This window comes from Taudactylus pleione, unplaced genomic scaffold, assembly GCF_031769625.1.
Source record: "Taudactylus pleione unplaced genomic scaffold, aTauple2 ptg000083l, whole genome shotgun sequence".
Classification (NCBI taxonomy): Eukaryota; Metazoa; Chordata; class Amphibia; order Anura; family Myobatrachidae; genus Taudactylus; species Taudactylus pleione.
Genome location: NW_028284485.1, coordinates 7,546,455 through 7,570,454, shown reverse-complemented (window position 1 = coordinate 7,570,454; position 24,000 = coordinate 7,546,455). Strand labels below are relative to the sequence as shown.

Below are 24,000 nucleotides of genomic sequence, written 5' to 3'. Positions count from 1 at the left end.
GGGCAGCTCAAGGTAAATCCTGGATGTGAGTATGAAAGAAAGTGACCTAAGTGGAACAGAGACAATGGGCAGAGGAAGAGAGGGCCTGAGGGACAGATATGAGGTTAGAGATGTAGTGAGAGTGAGGAGGTTGGGTAGGAAGATGATACGACACACCAGAAATGACTAATCTAAGTCAACAGGTCAGGTTTTAGAGATATCCATGGTCGTGCAAAGGTGGATATATTAAACTGTGGTACAAATTAAGTCATCTGTGCTCAACCATGATATGCTCCCCAACATAACTGTTGGGGAGCATTGAAGACAGCATTTGGGAACCTCTGCTATAGAGATTACATTTAAAATTGTATGGTTACTTGGATCAGTTTAACACCATCACACATTTCTGCACATACAATAGTCAATAATTTTGCCCTCCAGACTATAAGTTTATTACACAGGGGTTTGGAGGGTAAAAACTAAAATCACCTATGATGTGCAATGGTTTTGAATCAATAAATGTCATGTGTTTTAACCAAACCTCAAGCAGTTTAGGAAAAACCACTGTTATTCCAGTTGAAACCATACTCCTTCCTCTTGACAGTGTCCATGTACTGTATTCAAATAAAATGTGTGCCCCCTGTAGAGTAAACATTTTATAAAATTCCCACTATAGATGTATAATATGTATAATGTCCCATATTTTTATAATAAGTGTAATGTCCCGCTATATTTTTTTATTTAATGACATCTCCCTTTATTTAGCAATAATTATAATAATAATAATAATAATAATAATAATAATAATAATAATAATAACTGTTCTCATTATTTGTAAAATAATAATATAGGCCAGCAGTTTTTTTTTCAAGAATAATGGCTGCCATATATGTGCTGTAATATTGATGCACACAATACTGTATATCCTAATTTTTTCTGTACTGTAGTTGTGTTTTCTTTTTGTCTTAATCTGACACAATACATTTGTTAAAATAAAATAACAAGACAAACTGTTCGAAGGAGCTCCACAATACAAACCGAGTTAATGTTAGGGAGCCCTCCTAGTTTATAAAAGTCTGTTCAGTCTCTCATCTCTGTATATATGTGTGTATTTTGTACTATCCTTGCGTCTTTGTCATACCTTTTGTGTAGAGCCTACAAAAGTCTTAAAGCATTAGTATGAGTCAGTCAGTGTGACACCTGTCAAATGGCTTAATTATGATTATGTATGCAATAAAATATTTTACTTGTTTGAAATATAGTTTGATATAGCATATATAGCACTAAATACTAAAGAAATGTTAATAACATTTTAAATTAACATTATTTTAAAAAATATATATTTTAGACCCCACATCTTGTTCACCATGTTGTTACAGAACTTACTGTTTATTGATCCAATGTAGTTTAAGTGAGAGAAAAAATATGACCCCTACTCTAGACACGTGGACTGTCACATGCTAAACAAAAAACCCACCAACCAGTATGGACATTTTCATGTTTATTTAGGTTCTTTGGACTTATTATATTCATGAATCTCTGAAATTAAGCTAAATTCACCAATTGTATGAATTTATTTGTCATTCTTTAAAATGCTGTCTTTATTTGATGTTCCACCATTGGTTGAACTGTGCTTGTTTAAGGTGGAAACTAATCATTTTTAATAGACTAATAGATCAATATTTGAATGGGAGTGATTTTGTAGAATGTATACAGTACACTGCAGAAAAAAGGTCTATTATGTTTACTTCTATTTTTTAAACTGTCCCTGTCATTAATCACCAAATTAATTGAGGTAAACTAGACAAACTTATTATTATTTTAATGTAGTGACTCTGCATTCCAATATCCTTACAGCGCATGAGTTTGTAATATCTTTAGACTGCTATTATGCATTGATCACCATATACAGTACTGGTTGTGCTTCCACTACATAGACAACTCATCAGAGTTTTCATTAACAATACATTGAATTTACTTAAAAAAATGGCACTAAAGACACTACTAATTGTCATGTTAAGCCATATTGAACTTGGTGTTCTGCATTTTTTTTCTATGCACTGCATGATGAAAACATACAAAACTTACTCTTACTAGTGTGTGCAAAATTTTATTTTTGACCTAATGGGGTAGATTTACTAAAGTTTATAAAAATGAAAACTGATGGTGTTTCCCCATAGTAGCTAATCAGATTCTAGCTATCATTTATCTATTGCATTCTAGAACATCTGAATCAATCTGAATCTGATTGGTTGTATGGGTAACACATCCACTTGTCTGTTTTAGAGGTTTTAATAAATCTACCCCTATGAGTCTGACAAATAATAATGGGTGAGATTTACAAATGCTTGGAGAGAGATAAAGTAGTAACCAATTAGCTCCTAACTGTCATCTTTCAGGCTGCTGGCTTAATTCAGCTTTGGGAATAGAGTAAGATATAGCAAGTAACTGTGAACCTAGACAAACCATGTTTTAATGCAAGGGGTACAAATACATACTGTTTTGCATGTACAGTATGGTAAATACTGGCTGCTTTTGCATGTAGCCCTCAAATACTGCACAGCTTTATTATTATACTGCAATTCAGATTTAAGTTTGGACACACTCCTCCCAAATCTAAATCTCTTTGAACATTTTAAATGTGCTCCACCTGCAGTGCAGCATGGTTTTACCAAGATGCACAGTTACTTGCTCTTTCTTACTCTATTCCCAAAGCTGAATCAGACCCAGTGTTTGATAAATGACAGTTTGGAGCTGATTGGTTGGTACGTTATCTCTCCACTTTATCTCTCCAACCTTTGATACATCTCCCCCAATGTTTCTAAGTGGTTTACTCTTAGAGTCCAAGTGCACAAACTATTTGATATATTCATATTGGCAAATCCCCCATAGAGCTAATGCTGTTATATGTTATAAAATGTTAGTTTAAAGGCAAATAGAAATACTACGTCAGTTCAAGCAAAGCTTGTCAAGATCTCCAATGAAATACAGTCATGCAGTGGGAATTCAGTCTTTGTGCCAATGATAAATTATCACTGTTAGACGTGAAGTGTAGCAGCAAAAATAGGATTTTGCCATCCCTTTTCTATCACCAAGTTTATATGTAGAGCTTGAAGTAGACTTCCAATATATCATAATATTTGATATGTACAAGATGTAGCACAGCAAGTTTCTCACTGAATAAAAACGTACAACAGATTCCCAAGAGTTAGTTTGCATATTACTTTATGCAAATTCTGTTTGATGAAATATCATGAGAATATTCTCCTCCATGATATTATTAGCATTTCCCTGCCAATTGAAAGTAATGGTAATTCATATAACACTATCCCTGGGGAAGAAACAGTAAGGAAAAAAACAAACACATTTACAGTAGTAATTGTGCATTACCACAGAAGGAACCCACTGAAGATAAAGACGTATTACATAGAAGAATTATACATATTTCGGCAAGAGAAAAATATGATTATAAGAAGACAAATATATGTTAGTTTAGATGGTTGCATTTTCTATTCCATTAAATCCTATATGCTGTATGATCTTGGCATTTTAAAATGTGTTTTGCTTACAAAAATATTTTTTTACCATTGATTATTTATAACACTTTTTCATTGAACCATTTTGTTTTATATATCTCATTGTTATTTTGTCTCCACTATATTTTGTACATAGATGTACTTGAAATCAAAATCTTTGTAAATCAGTTAGACATAACCTAACATTAATGATCTGTGCTGTTAGGAACCCTCCTTCTTCCACCATCTAACACTCAGACTGTTGCTTCCTGCTTATATCCATTACCCTCTACATATTACTGTATGATCTCATTAACATAATCAATTTAGTCAAATGTTTGCCTTCTAAAATCAAGCTAAAAATTTCAGTTAGTGGAGTTTACTTTATATTTAATTAGCCTCTTCTAATTTATTTTGAATTCAATATTTCTATTAAAGTTTTCGATATAACGCATACATAAATACATTACATTACAAACACAAAAATAAATACAATCAAACCAAGCTCAAATTATAAAAACAAAAGAATAGAGAAGAAAAGAAAAAAAAAGTTCCAATTATCACAAATACGAAGATAAGCACACTAAATAATACATTCATAATATGTGTACTTTGGCTAAAGTTTGTATAGCCCAAACTTAAATGGCCCAAAAGGGACAAATATTCAATCAGTGTATCTATCTAGTTAATGATACTGTGTCACACGAGAAATACATTTACATAGCCAGATATGCTGAACATAAGTTTAATAAAGTTTGGGCCAAATGGCTGAACTCTGAATTGTATACCGGGGCTATGGAAGTGGACTCTGAATTGTTGCCTACTATTTAGATTAACAGTAAAGGTACTAATTTAATAGATTGATGTGAGTGTAATAGTATAGAATGAAAATAGACTCTATGCAGATACACGTAGGTGGAAAATTTGTAACAAAGGTTATGTACTGGGACCCACAGAAATCACTCCCCACTCACTCTAAGCCTCACAAATCTGTATAGCAGAGAGTTTGGAAAAGGTTCTAGAATATTTGCCAAAATAATGCAGATGGAAGTAAAACTGGATAATTATGAAAACATACACAAATTTGGGGAGTATCGCCATCTTTATCAAATTGACTGTACCCATCAGTGTACTCCAGTTTCTTACATGTGTCTTTAAATATTTCAGCTGAGGTTTGACATTTAGGGAACTGTAATCATGAAATGTATTACAAATCCAAATATCCAGATATTTAAATCTATCTACCCATTGTAAGGGAAGAAGAATTAAGGGAATCACCAGGCATAGACCCCTCATGGGGTGAATACATGACTTATCTCATGGGGAGAATACATGACTTATATCAGTTTATCAATAACCTGGAAAAACTGCCAAACCTACCAATTACAGTAAATCAAGAACTATAGGCATAGAGATATATTAGTCCTTGATAAACAACAACAAATCATCAGCATATAATGCCACTTTATCTATCCTAGAACCCATTTCCAACTCCTGCATGCCTTGATGTGAATGTAACAAACATGACAAGGGCTCAATTGCAATGGCAAATAACGAAGGGGAAAGGGAATAACCTTGTCTCATTCTACTTAATATGGGGACAGGAGAAGATATAAATCCATTCACAGAAACCGAATATAACAGCTAAATACATTTAATAAACACAGGTCCTATTCTACTACATTTCATGGTCTCCCACAAAAACGGCCAGTCCACAAAATGTAATGCCTTGCTAGCATCAAGGGAAACAACTACTGAGAATGTCTCATCTTCATAAGAGACTTGCAAATGAGTAAACAGACGTCTAAGATTGATTGATGTAGATTTATCTGGGATAAATCCCATCTTATCTGGGTGACTAATGTGCAAAATCATCTGATTAAGTTTAGTTGCTAATATTCTGGCCAGAATCTTAACATCTGTTGTAAGTAAAGAAATAGGAATGATTCTGAGAACTATGGATCCTTCTCTGGTTTAGGCAAATCCACTATAAGAGCTTTTGTCTTAGGTTGCAGAAAGAACAACATTTGTAAATAATTAATTGTAGAGGTTCAATTATCGTGGCAAATAATAGGAGGCATGTTTTTTTATATAATTCAATGAGTACACTATTCAAACCAGGAGTCTTTTTCTAAGGGAAGAAACAAAGAGCCAAATCTTCTTACTCCATTGTAATTGGAGAATTAAAAAAATTCCTAACCTCCTCAGATAAATTGAGAAGAAGAATCTCAGCCAAACACCTACATACCTCCTCTATGCTACCGATCAACTTAGAAACATAAAGGGTCTGGTAAACTGCCTTACAACGTCTCCATTTTCATTCTAATAACCTCTAACACCATTTTAGAAGGATGGTCAGACCTAGCCAAATGCGTAAAATAACTCCCTGGTAGATCTGCAAAAATATTCTGCAAGTGAGCTGAAAATAAATTGTGTCTTGGTAAGAGATGATTGTTCCACTCTTTCTGTGAGGCCAACCATGCTGAGTTTAATAACTCAGTACCTGTTCTCAGATAATCCAATTCCAATTGTCTGCAAGAGGATTCTAACTCTCACTCCTGACACTTTTGAAAAGATTTAAGTTCACTACTCGTTTAATCAGCATGCCCTGTAGAAATTATTCAAAAGCATCCCACATTACCTCCACCCCAGCCGAGCCATTATTAGTAGCAAAGTAACCATCCCACACAATTTACAAGTCCAATAAGTCTCCCATACATGTTAGCCAAAATGGATTAATCTTCCAAAAGGGTTGCCCCCTTTCTGCTAAGTCCAAGTCAAGCAGTAATGGGGAGTGATCTGATATTCCTCTTGGTTCAGAACTAACCAACAGTATCTTAGGCATCAATTTGGGAGAGACAAGGGCCATGTTTATCCTGGAGAATGAGCCATAGATGTATGAAAAACAAGAATATTGCCTCACTCCAAAATTTCTTGTCCTCCATCCATCCACCAAGCCCATTTCTGCCACAAGAGCCGCAAACTGACTTCCCTTAACCTGACTAGGACTAGTGGTCAATTTCCAATGATCTATCCCTGGGTAAAGGTCATTATTAAAATCCTCTATGCATATAATCAGGATATCAGGAGACTGGATTAAGAATTTAGCAACTTTCTTAATAATTTTATGTGAGTATGGGTAGGGGATATATATTGCCAATATAAAGCAAGGCATAGAATAAACCAAGCATTGGATAAACACACTGTTTTATGAATTAAAACTGACACCTCCTCTCTGACCGCTGTTGCATGTGAAGAGTGGTACACTCAGCTGACCCAAGATTTTCTTAAGGACATCAGCTTGCCACCTAATAAATGTGTTTCATTGAGGCATACAATATCTGCTTTGTATTGCTGAACCTGTCGGAGAACCAATGACCTCTTAATCTTGTCATTAAGCTCCAATTCAACACCCTAATTTTTGACATGGCCAATAAGAGTTGCAAATAAGTACCAGGCACAAAATTCCCATACAGATACAGTTCATCCATAATCCCTATAATCTGAAGAAAGAGAGAGAGAGAGAGAGAGAGAGAGAGAAAGCGAAATAAGACAGTTTGACCTCACAATAAAAATTCACACAGAGACAACACTCCCCATTCCTCCCTCCCTGTATACTTAATCCCTTTTTGGCATACCTACCATATATCCCTATAACCCCATCCTAGACCCTATAGTAAGAAACAAATCATGAAAGGAGGAGATAACCTCCATTTTCTCTTTTATTCTAATTCATAATAGCAAACAATTACAGTAGATATTTGGTGTTTCCCTTAAAGCAGCTAAATTTCACATAAAGTAAAGTAGAGATGAATGGTTCAGTTTTGCTAAAGTCCGAACACACCCAAACTTTGAGGTTATAAATTAACTTGAATCCTAGCTTGGATCACTTTGGGATTCCATAAAAAACCAGGTCCCGAGTCAGGTCTTCTTCCCAAGTTCAGAACTCGGATCTAAAAATCGGATTTCATGTGTTTTGGATTGCATTTATGTCCCTCTGCTGTGACTTCAGGTGCTCTGAGGTGGTCAACATTGACTGGAACATTGACAGGAAATGAGAGTAAATTTATGTTATTGATGTTAGTAATACTATAGGAACAGGTGCCTTTCTAGAGAGGAGGGGGCCCATGTGCAGTCTCCGACACAGGCCCCCTCCTCTCCGCCCGGTGGGCAGCAGAGCACTGATCTGTGCGCGGCCAGCGCCGGAGTTATAGACTCTGGGCACTAGAGTGTGCCCAGAGTCTATAATTTCTGCACAGGTCACCAGGAAAAAGGCCGCTGTGGCCATTTTCCCTGTACTGCGCATGCGCAAATGATGGGAAAATGGCCGCTGCGGCCATTTTCTAGTTGTTTTACAGCACCACACCCCCGCGCCATCGTGGGACTCTGGAGAGGTAAGTAATATTATGGGTGCAGGGTATGCGGTGCGGGGCCCCCCTGGACCCAGGGGCCCATGTCCCCCGCACACCCTGCACCCATTATAGATATGCCCCTGTATAGGAACAAAAACATGTCCAAGTTACTTGATTTCAGCTGTTTTTATCAATTTTTGAAGAGAAACAAAACCAAACCAGTGATGTTTTAGAACTAAAACCAAAACACAGAGGTCTGAGCACAATCCTGCATTCAGTATCTCTAAAATAAAAGGAAATCAATAGAACAGTAAAGTGAAAATGAAAAGTGCTCCAAGTTGAACAATGTGACATATAATAATGTACATATAATACATGTTTAAAACCTTTTTGGTGGAAATCAGTGTTCTCTTTCTTTTGTATTTAAAAAAATATATACAATGATGATCTTATGGACGACTGTGTCTATCAAAAGATATCTCTAATTTATATATATATATATATATATATATATATATATAAACATATACAGTATATAACATTTAGAAAAGAAGTCTCTTAAATAGGACTTTAAAATAGAGCTTATCAAAGAAAAATCAAAACAATATATTGTTTCTTTTAATATACAGGGTAGAAACCTCTACCTCTCAGTGGATGAATAATGTGTAAAAATAAAAGTGTAAGTGAGATCATGTTGTGATTGTTCCCAAAATAATTCAAAGAAGTGACAAACTTGTGAGTTTCACCACACTCTAATTAGCAGGCTGCTCTTATGAATATAGTTAAAAGGATGATTTTCTCTTCATAGGGGCTCATGAAAGAAGAAACAAATATAGCATACAATGCTTAATAGGTCAAGTAGAGATGTTATAAGTTTCACTAACTTGAAAATATGTTCAAAGAGACATGTAAAAAGAATCTGGCAATCAGGAAGTCTTTATCATATATTAGTATCGGGGCATAGCATTTATTTTATTTATCAAACTCTGAAGCCATATTCTATTAGCCCACTGAGGTCCTATAGAGAGAGGTTTGACAGTTTTGACAGTTTGCAAAGAGGGATCCATTTTGATCTCTCTGCTTTCGACCATGCAGAGTGGATTTGTAACCTAAGGTCGTGCATGTATATATATACATCTATCCATCTATACACAGGGGCACACATGCCAATAAGAAATTATAATTATCAGGGCTAGGACCAGATAATTAATGAATATGGATCTCTCCCAGTGTCCCCCATGGCACGTGGGTCATACAACACATGCGCAGAGGTACTGCTAAGTCATAAACCCAGAAGTCCCTCTGTCACAAAGTACAGTTCTTTTCAGGAGAGCTGTCCTTTGTGATTTTAGCTACAATTGTTCAAGCATATGGCATTACTAAACACCGTAATAATTGTGATCAGTTGTGGGATCCTTAATGCATCCCACTCCAACTCTCATGCACATTAAGGGTCATCATGATACCTATTTGCATATAAACTGTAGACACTAATACATTTCACATATAGCAATAATGACAGCTCTCTCCCCCCTCACACAGATATAACACTCCATTCATGGAATCGGTATGTAATTCCGACAGTCGGGATCCAGGCAGTCAGAATCCCTACAGGGTTAGCATACCGACACTTGGTGGTCGGTATGCTAACCATACCCCTATTCCTACCTTAACCCTCCCCAGTGCCTGAGCCTAACCTCCTCAGTGATTAAACCTAACTTCTCTCTCCCTGCACCCTAAAAGTAACCCTCCCCCTTAATGCCTAACCCTAACCCTCCCCCTAGCGCCTAACCCATAAACCTAACCATACCCCCAACCCTGTTACTTACCTTCGGCATCATGGTGGTAAGGATGCTGGCACCGGTATTCTGAACGGTATTGGTATTCTGGCACCAGTAATGTAAGCGTTGGCATCCAGACTGCTGGGATGTCAAACGCATACCCCACTCATACAGAATCCCCTTCACACAGATCTCCCCCTCACACAGACACTCTCTCCACTCACTCAGATCCTCCCAGATAGCTCTTTACTCCCCTCCCTCAGCTCCCCCCTCACACACACAGTGCTTAACCCAAACATAGATTCCCCCAACTAACAGAAATCAAAAATGTTCCCTCCAGTCCTCACTATCATAGATCTCATCTAGCCATGGGGATAAGGGGATCACCTGCTGAGCCTCAAACACATTGAGAGATCAGTGCCTCCATACTGGGGGTGTGGCAGTAGCCACAAGTGCTGCGCTGCTTACACCACGACCCATGTCTGGAAGTACTGATCTTTGAATGTGTTTCTTGCTCAGCAGGTGATCCCCCCATGGTCCTATATTGTTATATAATTTCATTAATATTAGTTTTGCTGTGTGAGTACAAAACATCACAGCTATAATAACAATAAATACAAATATGCAAATAATGTTCTGTTTTCTAAATAAATTATTTTTATTTGTCCAATTTATAATATGTCACTAAAAAACATTTTCCACTTTAAATAAAGCTAGCAATGTGCACTTTGTAAACTTCAGCTATCATGTAGGTCTAGCTTCATTACAATAACAATTAGTATTGACAAGACTTTAAAGGTTCAGCAAGAAACAGTAATGCCTTCACAGTTCTTAATCCAGCAGTCTCAAGAGCATGACAGAAAATTAGTGTAGTGAACGCTAGGTCATAACCTGCTGAATCTATTCAGTTTTAGAATCAAGACAGCACATTAGGTGCATGGTTTGCCATGCTGAATGTGCTAATACTGCTCATTACATAAGGGTTGGTAATTTCTTCATCATTGTGCATAAGGGTGGATTTATTAGGTAATATTTCCCTATAGGTATATTGCTAATAGACTCATTCATCCAAAATCTCAAATGACAAGGGTCATCAGACATCCATCAATCTTGTTTCACTAACAATTCAACTGCTTTCAATTAGAAAATTCCATTTTATTACACAGTGTAGCAACTTCTAGGTAAATAACTCATAACCTGGAACTGGTGAGGGCAGGATTTACTTCTATAAATGAACATCAACTTAAATAGATGTACCTAAACTCATGTTTTAACTACATTGAGGTATGTTTATAAATATGGTACACAATTATACTGTAAATCAGGATTGTCACTACCACTACAGTATGTGCACCTAGGTAAGTGCATCAGCTGCTAATGGTTAGAGGGCACATAAACACTGCATGAGTGATGTAATTATTCTCAGCTGAATTTTGCACCCAGCAGAAGAAGCCATGTCTCATGTTAGTCTGTCATTGTGGCTCCTGGCTCTGGACATGGCTGTAACTAGAGACTGTCTTTTGGTTTTGGTTCTAAATCATCATGTTTTTTGTTTGGCAAAACCACCCTTAATTATTTTGAATTACTTTTGGATTTCTTTAAAAATGTATAAAAACTGGAAAAATCATGTAACTTGAACATGTTTTTGTTCCTATAGTAGTATTAACACAAATAACTTTCATTTCCAGTAAATTGCAGCTACTTCTGACCACCTCAGCACTTGAAAACATGAGGGAGGGGCTTTAATGCAATCCAAAAAAAGCAAGATCCATTTTTTAGATCCGAGTTTCAACTTACAAGAAGACCTGACCCGGGACATAGGGCCTGATTCAGAGCCGTTCGCTATTTGCAGTCGTTCGTTCAAAAACAAGGGGTGGCTATTCAAATGATCCGTTCGCAAATTGCAGTCTGTTCACACCTCTAAGTCTGAACGAGCGAGCAAAACATACGCTCGTTTATTTGTTACAAACGCCCCCTGGCCGCTCGCACCATACGTCATGTCCGCTATTTATTAGATTAATCGAGTACATCGACCAGCGTATGAACTGCTCGCTATTCTTGTGGTTGGTTTTTGCTACCACAATCTTGCGAGCAGTTCTGGCTATAACATAACCCAGTGACGTGGTCAATGACGCTGCTGTATTAATTATGCACACCCATAAAACGCCCGTTTTGACCTTTAAGCACGCCTGCGTTCTGATCTCCACTCCCCGTTTTCAAGCACCTTCCCCTGTTACCACCCACATACGCCTCATTCTGTCACTCAAAATAGCAGGCATTCGCTATATTGCGAGCACATGAATTTCGGCCGCACTGACTGGTTCGCGCATGCGTATAACGATCCGTACGCATGCGCAGATGTGCGAACATCGCTCGGAACGAGCGTACTGCCGCTAGCGAGTGGCTCTGAATGAGGGCCATAGTTCTTCTCAGAACCCCAAAGTTTGGATGTGTTCGGTTTTCATTAAAACCAAACCTCTCATCTCTAGCTGTAACTAGAGATATGCAAATGTTGCACTGTTGTGCAGCTGGCTATGGTGTCACAGCCAAGCACCCCACCCTGAGGAACAAGGTGATGTTCCATTTTCATTATAGCCAAGTGTAGAAGTAGCAAAGGTGAGGCACCACTTTCAAATTGTAGGTTGGGGAAGTAGCCACCTAGTTCACCCCCAGACTTGTACCAGCCCTGCAGTAACTCATGTTAATCATTATAGCTGTATTTTTTGAATAGTTATGAAATGAAAGTTTACAAATAAGCAAACACCAAAAGGTTACTGAAACTGATCAAATATTCATTTTGGTCAAAATTTGCATTGGAAATTCTGCTTTTCAGGATCCAAATGGGGCATGGCTTAGCAATGGGGTGCCATTAATATACTGTATATTTATGAGTGGTTTGACAAAATCTGTAAATAGTATGTTCAGATTTTGTGAATTTTATACCTAGAATACTGAAAGCTATGAATAATATACTCATAGTGTTGTGGTATTTTTATTATTGTTATATGTTAATATATCATACAAATCATATAATCAATGTAAATGGGATATACATGCAACTATATTGTTATGTGTACATTACAATAGTGGTATGCAATTATTTCTAATGTTTTCCTAAGGAGTACAAAATGGATTTTATAACAACTCACTGATTACAGTCAATGACATCAGGATTTAGTGTTTCTAGCGATATATGAAATCTACAATATTCTGTTCCATACAATGCAATCTCAGCTATTTTTAAATGATAGCAAATGTTGTCATCATTGTGGCTACTATAGCAACCCACAGAGAGTTACATGAGTTTTTACATAAATAAAGGAAACAGTCAGCTGGGTTATATTGGATTGGTGTCAATAACAGAAAGAACATGAGAGTGGAGTTCCTATGCAATAGCTGGTGCAACCATTGGATGGCCCTAAAACCAGTTTACACAACCCGCAACTCTGCAACACTAAATGTTTTGATACTCCAACTGTCCTTCCTGGACAGTGGTTTCTTGGATTTATCGTACAGCATTATAAAAAGACCAAAAGAGTTTTGAGGAACATTATTTTCAAATATATGTAATTTGAATAAAACACTAGAACTCCCAAACACTATTTCATCACTTTATTAAAAAGAAAAAAAAAAGTCTTCATCCAATGAAGTCTAAATGGAAAATGTAAATATATAAAATATAGTAAAAGTAGGAGTTTCCTTCACCATTCAACCAATTATAAGCAGATATCCACCCTGGAAAAAAGGGACTGCTCACTTGAATCATTTGGCACCATTCATCAATAGCATGCAAGGTGGTTTCATTTTTATGGAGATTGGACTCATGAATAAGGGTTTGGGTTTGGAGGATTATATATTATTTAAGTAATCATTATTTCAAAATTGTTTTTTTTTTTTTAGAGATGAGTGGTTTAGTTCTGCTCAGTTATAGCACGTTTGAATCTAAAAAATAGCATCTTATTGGTTATCTGGTTCTAGTATGTTTTGGGTAGCCAATTAGTTAAATCCCAAAGTGTGCTATTTTGGTAAAAAGAACTGCTCATTTCTATTTTTTTTATCTTATACTGGGACAATTAGTGTGGCAAACTTTCCATTTCAGAGAATACACTCCTATTCATTACCCATGCCCCTTTAGCCTAGTAGTCCAGAAGAGCTCTATAGCTTTTTTGAGGGTGCACTAGCCTGTTTTGTGTGCCTCACAATAAGGCATAAGCCCTGCTCACCAAACTTATGGTCCTACTGTTAAAGCAGAAAAACAGCATACCTCCCTCTGAGGATTTGAAGAGATGGCATTCTGCTTGTTTTTTTTTTAAATGTATTAATGGTATAATAGTCCACATATTGCTGTAAAAACAGCTCCCATAAGAACAAAAATGATGGTGATTATAGACTATCACTCTTCAATTCTGCTTAGTTATTGTGGTTCTCAGATTTTGTAGTCAGTGTCAAAAATTGGGCACTATTTTTGTGGTAAATTTTAAAGGTGTTCTCCATACTGTTTTTGTTATTCAGACAGCAGATGAGCACTAGGAGCCAAAGCAGCCCTCCTTGGAGGCAGGACCTCTGATTTGCACCTACTGCATATGCATGGCTCACTGCAGCATCTTTCTACTTGGTCTGGCATATTGGATGTGCCCTGGAGATCTCCCAGTGTGAGAGACCCTAATAGTCACTGTTCCACCACCTCAGTATATTATACATCAGGGTTATTCAACATTCTCCTTCCAGCTGCTGTGGAACTACACATCCCCACATACCCTGCCACAGTTTTTCTATTAAGGCAAGCTAAAACTGTGACATGACATAAAGTGGGTAGTTACATTTCAGCTGGAGGGTCACATGTTGAATACCCCTGTTATACATACATTTGTTGTCACCACTACACTATAAACTCTATATGAAGTGTATGTCCCCCAACTTGTCACAACATCTAACAACCCTAATGCTCCTAAATGCAACTGGTACCCCCTGATATCCTGTACCTGCTATTAACACTGTGTTACCTACCTATTAATAAACCATAATCTGGATAAATCATTTGCTATGTGGACTAACCTCTATTTACATGCTACTGGTACTTTTTCTATTGCTTTCAAGCTAATTATTCAGTAACTCCTCTGTTACTTGCAAACTGAATGAGTTCTACTGAAGTACATGCTCCTGTGACAATGAATTAGTCCTTAATACATTAATTGTATTACAACAAATTTTAATTAAATTAGTAATTTAGTTGTGTTTTTGTTTTGTGATGTAGTCTATCAATACCTTCTTCTTTCTCACTTAACTTCTGCTATAATCCTACAAATTGTTGTATTAGGAATTGTACATGAAACACTGATTCTTTAGTATACTGTATGTTCCATCTTTAACAAGACAAAAAAGTGTTCCAAGAGAATTGTTGAACTTGCTGAACCGGTACAGTAGTACTTTAACACAGTATATTAGTTTCCAAATTCCTAATCATGATTGGTACATCAGTTGAGATTTTTAGCATCAGAAGAATACTTTGTTTGTGAGATAATGTCCATAGTACATATGCATATAATTGTCCACTGATCCCCATGATTTATATTAAGAGAGAGATATAGATTAAAAAATAGATAAATACTTACTGGTATTAATAGCTGTATATTTCTTTTTTCACAAGTCATATGCGATGAAAATGAATAATTAGGTTAGCTAATTATTTACCAAAAATGACCCAAAGTAGTTATTAGCTTAAAATAAAAAATGTCTATTACATTCCAAGCATATGTCTTTTGCTAGATCCATTTTTAGTTGTCAAACTCTTTAAGATTAATATAGTGTTTTATGCATTTTTTCAAAAACTAAATCAAGTACTTTAACACTTAAACTGTAGCTTTGTACTATGCATGGTATTTTTCATCTTCAAAAAGTATTTTGTTTTGAACAATTGACCACCTTTCGCTTAATTATTTATAAGAACCAATTTATACAGTACCATCAAAGTTAAGGTAATACAATTTGGAAAGAAGGGGATATTATTGTAAGCCATTGTAAATTGTTAGCACCATTTACGAATAAAATTCCATAAACATGCCTTGGGATGCCGGGATGCTGACTACATCCCCTTGGGACAGCCATACAAGCAAATTAAACATTTTCATTATTATATGCCCACAGCATAATTGTTACATTTACATAAAAATAATGTTAATTTATTGATATTTTCTCAATATATAACATTATATGTTTCAGTTGTTAACAACTGAACATATAATGTTATATATTGAGAAAATATCAATAAATTAACATTATTTTTATAAAAGCATAGTACTAAATGAACATAAACAATACCTATATGACAATCCATTAAATACAATTATTGTACACCAAAATAAACAATATATGACCTATTATTATTATTAATAATAATAATAATAATAATAATAATATAATTAGAAAAGCTAAGCTATTTGAGTTGCTTGAAACAGTATTGTCATTGGTTCGCACCCTGGATGATCTAGTGTAGTTATTACAAATTCCTTATGTTAAAGAAAAATGATGAAGATGTTGTTAGTCTTGCTTAGAAGATGAAACTGTTAACACTAAGTACAATTAATTCAGCTTCAAAAATATAAGTCTCTTATCAAGACAAAATCATGCATCACGTCATCTGTATGCACAATGCAAATCTTATCCTACATCATTATGAATCTTTCAGTAACTGCATAGTTAAAAAAATTAAGCTGAGATTAACACATTTTAGACTTTGTCAATTTAAAAAGTTTACTAGAATGAATGTAAGCAATATTGTATAATATGAAATATCCAAATAGCCAGAAAATGTAATTGCATGAAATGAGTCATCTTGCAAATGTTACCACAGCTGTTCCAGCAGCCCAGTACAGGCATAAAATCATCAGTTACTTACAAGCAGCAATTACAATCATTTGTATAGTATCACAGTGTCCAACATTAACAAAAGTCTTGTTTTCCTCATCAGCCATCATTGGTAATTCTGGACTTTTAGTAGTCATTCTTATGACTTGCCAAAAAAAAATCATATTCATCCTGGTTCAACTCTTATATGTTACATAATGTAAAATTGTTATGATAGATTTAATTTATAAGGCAAAAATACAGGTGGCTATCCAACAGTGTTTGTGAGTGAAAATGTCAAATGAGAGTGGTCTCAATAGGTTGTGTTTTCTTCCTTTACTATACCCAAAATAATCATGCAGAACTGAATGTATTGTATTAATTAAATGAATTAAACTGACTAATAGAACTACTGAACAGTATTGATCATTAGAAAAATGTTTTGTATTATAATCCATTTTAAATGATAAACTCTTTAGTGGCAGACGCAAGATTGTAACTAACAATGCAGTTTAAATTATCATTAGTAACTAAACTTATCTAAGAATAAGCACATGGATAACAAGGTAGTGTTCAAAACAAGTCAACTTTGTATTTCTTAACAGTATGGTGGTAACAAAATACAGGGCCAGCAAAGTAATGAGCACTTATCTAAGGATGACAAAAGCAACTTGCAAAAGCTAATTACGCTTTTCCAACAGCAATTGTGGGAGGTCCCCAAGTCCCAAACCAATACACTTATAATGCCACCCAGCCAGATAATGACAGTGATTGCAGTAGGCTGAAACCAATCTACCCAGTATATTGAAGGAAAAGACCCTTAGATAGTACAGCAAGATGGCCACAGAATTGCTGTTCTTTCCCCACCATGTTATGTTCCCAGTAGAGAACCGTCCCTGCCACCATATTAAACTTCGACTAAACTACTCAACTACAGTAATACCCTAAAATATTCTCAAAACATATAAACACCCTCCCCAGTGAGATAAACATCATTAGTCCTGAAAATACCTGAAAGTGTTTCAACGGGTAAGAGACCACAAAACCTTCCAACTCCAACAGATGCTGAGCAACCATATCATTAACCTTCTAATGTGAAATTTCAATAGCACCCCCTCCTGGATGACTACACCAAAAGCAATGAGGAATAATGGAGAACCATACCAAGGAACACTCAGACCTCCAAATCACTATTGCTTCCAAGTAGAAGACAATGGAGTTGAATGTCCAACAAGACTTCATACAGAGATCATTATCCCTAAACAGATGTCTAAACCCTTGAGGGCCAAAGGAAACAGCCAAGTGAAAAATGCAGGTTAGCAAGTGCTTCTAATGCATACCATATGAACCATGCCACATGCTGCAGCTCAGAACAATATACACAAATGAGTCAGAGACCATAGGAGACTAAGAAGTCTAATAGAAAAAAAAAGATGTCAACCAACTACACAGGACAAATATTTACTCTTCTGTCTATAATATCAAACTAGAAAATTTGTAAGATAAAAACTCTAAAAGTGATAAAAATACACTGAAAGGATAAGTGAAGGGGTAATTTGTACAAGGTGAAAACTTGATAACCTGCCTGGATACCTACAGTATTGCTAATTAGGCTCCATGGTCAGAGGAAACAGAGCAAAATCTCTCAAAGCCGCCATTGGGAATGGTGCTGAGTTGTCTCAGCTCACAAGTTAAAAACAAAAGTAAAATAATAAAAAAATTGTAAGAATTGAAATGACTATTTATGCAAGCAAATATATTGCATTGATGAATCAGATTTCCAGTGTCTGATTACTTTAATCTCGTAATCCAAACATCCAGCAAAACCAGCTGTAGTAGTATACCCATTCAGAAGGAATGGACGCCATTCTCCATAAAGGACAAATATTAGGTTGCTAAAAATCCTTTCAAAACTGAAAGACTGTAATCAGAAGTGCTCCCAATCTGATGATGACTTTACAAATACTCATGTGAAAATACCACCATCCATATCTTGGCATCATGAGAGGAGATCAAAGATACCCAGTAACCATAACCTACCTTGTTTGTATTTGAACACTGTATTCTGCATAAAACCAATCACAAATGAAGACATATGAGAATAGTAAAGGGGGTATGGCCAATTTAGATGACAAAATCAGCTCTCCAATGTGAAAATATTCATAAAAGGCCATCACAAAGGCAAGTTGAAACAAAAGTCTCATAAAGGAAAAACCAAACATCTAGGACAATGTGAAATAGTCAAACTAACAATGCCAAACACATTTGACACTTTCTGTCATTGGGTGTAATAACCACTCTGGCACACCCTTTAAGAGCCATCTGGACAATAAAGCTCCTAGTGATGTAACATTGACCATAAATGCAAAGACAAAAAAATATTCTGGCAAGTTTCTGCTACACCAAAGCCATGGGCATTGCCAAAAGTGTAAAGGCCAAATATCAAATACAAAAGTAAATTATGTAAGGTTTTACCTACTCAATTTTTGCAGGACAAGAAACTCCCACTGGGAACATGCATAACAACCTGTCCTGAAAGTTTCCAGAGCCACTGAAATGAAATGTGTGCTAAACTCTACATTCCAGCCAGATAACCTGTCAACAATAAGAGGGGCACATGACATAAATCAGGAAAGCTGAAGATGCCAACTCCCTGAAATCTAGATAGCAGGACATAAGTGGAGTTCTTCATGCCAAGTACATGGTGTGCAACAAAGCAGATATTACAGAAATTTTATTAACAAAGCATGATAAGCCAAGCCAGAAGGCAAATCACTGGCAAAAAGGAGGATTGCTGTTGATTTATTACCAGAACGACTCCAATGTTAAAACAAAAAAAATGTTCCCCACACAGGTTCAAAGCCACCACAATGGAAAATAGTCCCAATAGAAAAAGGTTCTACCTACTCCAGGCACAGCACACTATGAACCCTACAAGTATGATGTGAACCAAGCGGACCTTGTTTCATCAGTGTACAACTGGAGATATAAATTAGAAATAGGATTAATGGACCACAAAGTACCACATTAAGGCCTGGGAGAAAGGTTCTCCAAACTCAGGGATCCCTTCATATTTAGGTGGACAACCAATGGAAATGGTGCAACCTACAAACACCTGCTGTCACATGTTCCAGCTTGTGGCAAAGCACTCTTTTCATGGGTACAACATAAAACACAACATTGAACAGTTCCAGAAAAGTCTGCCCATGCCAACATGTCACTTTTCTTGCTGCTAAACTTACCACAATGTCTTAGAACAGCCTGTCCATCATTCCATTGTCAGTTTACAACAGAATGAGATTGTGTCAATCTCAACCAAGTTATATCAGTCAAGTACAGGGACTCTCAGAGTACAGGGACATATTCTGCAAATATGGCATGCAGAGATTGGTGCAGCATCAAGAACCAGCCAGTCCAACACACAAGAAATCATGAAGGCAACGAGCTACCCCTAATTCACCAGTTCCCACACATGCTCTCCAGGAAGGAGCTAAGCATTCAAATTATGTGGACAAAATCAAACAATCAATGGGCAGGCATTAGTCCATTTAGTATCTATGAGACAAACTGAACCCTAAAGTTGGAGAGCAGGTAAACCAGTAACATTATATATTGGCAATTTTAACTGGTATATTTTGTCAAAACTGTTCTTAAGGACATTTTCTTCCTCTGATTACCGGACACAATTAAATACTATTCCTGCATTTACATTTGATGCTTCCAATCTTGACACAGTATATGAATTATAGAAAGAAAGGACTTACACACACATATTATATACTGTATATATATATATATATATATATATATATGTGTATACAATATATATATATATATATATATATATATAGTCAAATGGCCAGCACTTCACATAAACGCAAAACAAATTACTTGCCTTGGTGCCTTCCTGGAAGTTCAATAGAACACCCACTTACATATACAGAAAGAGAAAGGCGGCACTCACAGGTCTGGTGAAATGTAAGAATCAAACTTGACAACTGTGTCTGCCTTGTTCAACGTTTCAGTCGCACATGACTTTTATTAAGAACACAATAACAAGAACAAATACACATACCTTTATAGTAGTATGTCCAAGGTGATTGGTGCACTGTAATGCTCCATACTGCCGGGGGCCAGAGTCTGACATCATCCTCGTGTGCCTCCTGAGCATCGCAACCTGAGTGCGAAGATGTCACCAACGTGAGACGCACCACGCTGCATCAGATGCTCAGGCATCAAACAGGCTGAAACAGTCTGGCGCCCCTGGTGGATAGGAGGAAGAATAACCACTGTACATCGTGGATAAGTGTGAATAAACAGTGAGGCACTGACATGCAGTGCTAAACATGAAAAAATAAACATCGTGCCACAGTATGCATAATGCAATTTGTAAGGTGTGGGCCAAAACCCACACATAAAAACAATTGAAGAAACAAAGTTAAAAAATACAAATCGCTCCTGTAAAAATAAAGAACATATAAACTCCACACCGCAGTGTTTCACACTGGTGAATGTGAAAGAAGTGAAAATGTAAAACGAATATTCCAAGTGGAAGCCAAGTAAAGATAATAATACATATACAAAGAATAATAAAGAAATAAAAGAGATATAAATAAAAACTGAGTATGTAACCATACCGTTATGTATAAATGGCATGTATACCATCAAAAGGATCCTAAAAAGAATATATTGGTGAATACATCTACAAAACTATGTGCATCAGACTGGGTATATAGGATAAAACAACAGAATATACATGTGTGCCACAGAAGTATATAAGAAAAGGGATGACTGTAGAATATATCCTACTGAAAGAATGTAGCAAGAGAATCACAAAAGAAGGCTTAAAGCAATATTGTCTGTGGGGAAGAATAGTCCATAGTATACAAATATGACAACCATGAGGCTATGAAAAAGATGCACAAGGAACCCAGGAAGACTCAGCAGAGCTAAACCCAAAAAGGTGCTCAGGTGATCGCAAATACGACAAAAGATGGACATATGCATAAATGCAAAAATGACTTAGACCACCAAGAGAACATTCAGATGACTCAACAGAATTGGAAAAACACGATAGAAAAAATCAATTAGAAAAAAAGTTATTATTATACAAAAAATATTATTTAAAAAACTCCAAAAAATTGAAAAAGTTGAATATTCTCATGACTCCAGATGTGCACAAATGTCCAAACAAGAAAATGGCCTAACCATGAGATAAGGAAGAAGTCAAAAGGGAACATCTGTGACATATCATTTCACTCTCATGTGTGCTACCAAGGTATGTAGGAGACTTCTAAGTAGTACTTACAACACCGGATCTTCCCTAAAGGTCTCCCATTCAAGTACTAGTCAGGCCCAACACTGCTTAGTTTCCAAGTTCAGCTGAGATTGGGCAAGACCAGTGTGGTATGGTTGTAACAAATTACAACATCTCCCCCAGGGCTACACAGAGATAGACAAGAGGATATTATGTTTTATATCCGTCCCTGTGCGTATCCTGGAATAATCTAACTGGTAGAAAAATATAATTGCATACATATGTACACATTGTGATATAGGACCAACAGTCACATGAAGGCACAAATCTAGGAAATAATATTGGGCTCACAAAAAACTAGAAAAAGTCTTGTTTAGTCCAAAAGGAGTAACCGTATTCAATCTATGAATCCATAGAGTTTCTAATTGTAACAAACGCTTCTCATGGTCTCCTCCTCTCTTGTCCATAGGCACAAAGTCATTGATTTTATAGGATAAGGTTGCTAAAGAATGTCTGTTCTGCTTGAAATGACGAGCAACTGGCTGGTCCACTTCTTTTCCCGACAAAGCTTGTCATATGGCTGTACGATGTTGAACCATTCTTTCTTAGAATAGCCTGGTTGTTTTCCCAATATACACCAGACTACATGGACATTTGATCATATATATCACGTATTTACTCGTGCAAGTCAAAATATGTCTGATGGGGAACCGTTTGCCGGAATGAGGATGTGTGATGTAATTACCGGGATCCATATTACTGCAGGTAGTATATCCTGTACATTTATAACAGCCTTGTTTTTTGGTTAAAAAGTGGATATCCTGGGAAGGAAGTGATTGAGAAATGTCATTGTGCACCAACCAGTCCTTAAGATTCTTAGCCCTCCTAAGTCTCTATGAGCTTGCCACATCTTGCCCCTGGGATTTTTGCCCATTCCTCAAGGCAAAACTGCTCCAGCTCCTTCATGTTGGATGGTTTCCGCTTGTGAACAGCAATCTTCAAGTCTGACCACAGATTCTCAACTGGATTGAGATCTGGGCTTTGACTAGGACATTCCAACACATTTAAATGTTTCCCCTTAAACCACTTGAGTTTTGCTTTAGCAGTATGCTTCGGGTCATTGTCCTGCTGGAAGGTGAACCTCCGTCCCAGTCTCAAATGACAGGCAGACTGAAACAGGTTTTGCTCAAGAATATCCCTGTATTTAGTACCATCCATCTTTTCCTTGACTCGAATTAGTGTCCCAGTCCCTGCTGCTGAAAAACATCCCCACAGCATGATGCTGCCACCACCATATTTCACTGTGGGGATGGTGGTCTTGGGGTGATGGGATGTGTTGGGTTTACACCAGACACAGCGGTTTCCTTGGTGGTCGAAAAGTCCAATTTTAGTCTCATCTTTATTTATAAAGATTGTTTATATATATATATATATATATATATATTTATTTTTTGTTTTTTGTTTTTTTGTTTTTCTCATTTCCCTTCACCAAATTAGACTATTTTGTGCAGATCCATCACATAAAATTCAGATAAAAAAAGAAAATATATTACAGGTTGTAATGTAACAAAAAAGGTAAAATGTCAAGGCATGTGAATATTTTTGCAAGGCACTGTATATATGTATATAAATATGTATATATATATATATTTACAAATGTATTTTGAAATGTGTAACTACTGTTTATTGTGATTCATTCTTGCGGTTAATGTGTTACTTGTTATTAAATAGAATTTGTCACATTGTATTGATTGTTTTTGAAGTTTGCTATTTAGTATGCAGCTATATAAGCAATTTTTTTAAATATATTTTGTTTTTGTTATGTGTTGGCTGAATTTGCAATTTTACTGCGCAGTTTTATTCAGATATAGCATCAAAAGTCTAATAGCAAACTCTGCAAAGGGCCTCTGGAATGATGTTATTAACTGACTGCCCTAGCAGGTAAGACATGTTCAGGTTTAGGACATACCTCAACATCCTTGCAAACTAGGTACATAATGGCAACTTTGTTTTGCTTACCTCAGAATGCTTCATCATAACATCTTTACAGCAAACCCCTACTGGACTGGAAAATGCATAGAATCAAGTGGAAACAACATATCACATTCACTGTCTCAGCAGGGCAGGTCACCAGCTAATAGGCAGAGCAAACTTTTAAACCATTCAGCCAGTTTACATAAGACCAGTAGACATCCTCACCCATGCCTCCTTTCTTATTTTATGTTATCAGAGTCTTTTTTACCTTTGTAACAAGGACAAATACATCCAAATAC

General features: G+C 36.3%; 1 protein-coding gene and 1 pseudogene across 2 annotated transcripts in view; one reads left to right on the top strand and one right to left on the bottom strand.

The window, feature by feature from the left end:
* The window catches only part of CDH12 (cadherin 12), an 873,582-nt gene that overhangs the window by 406,104 nt on the left and 443,478 nt on the right, over positions 1 to 24,000 (top strand). The gene's annotated exons all lie outside the window — the stretch shown is intronic.
* Positions 21,772 to 21,890, bottom strand: LOC148532135 (5S ribosomal RNA; annotated as a pseudogene).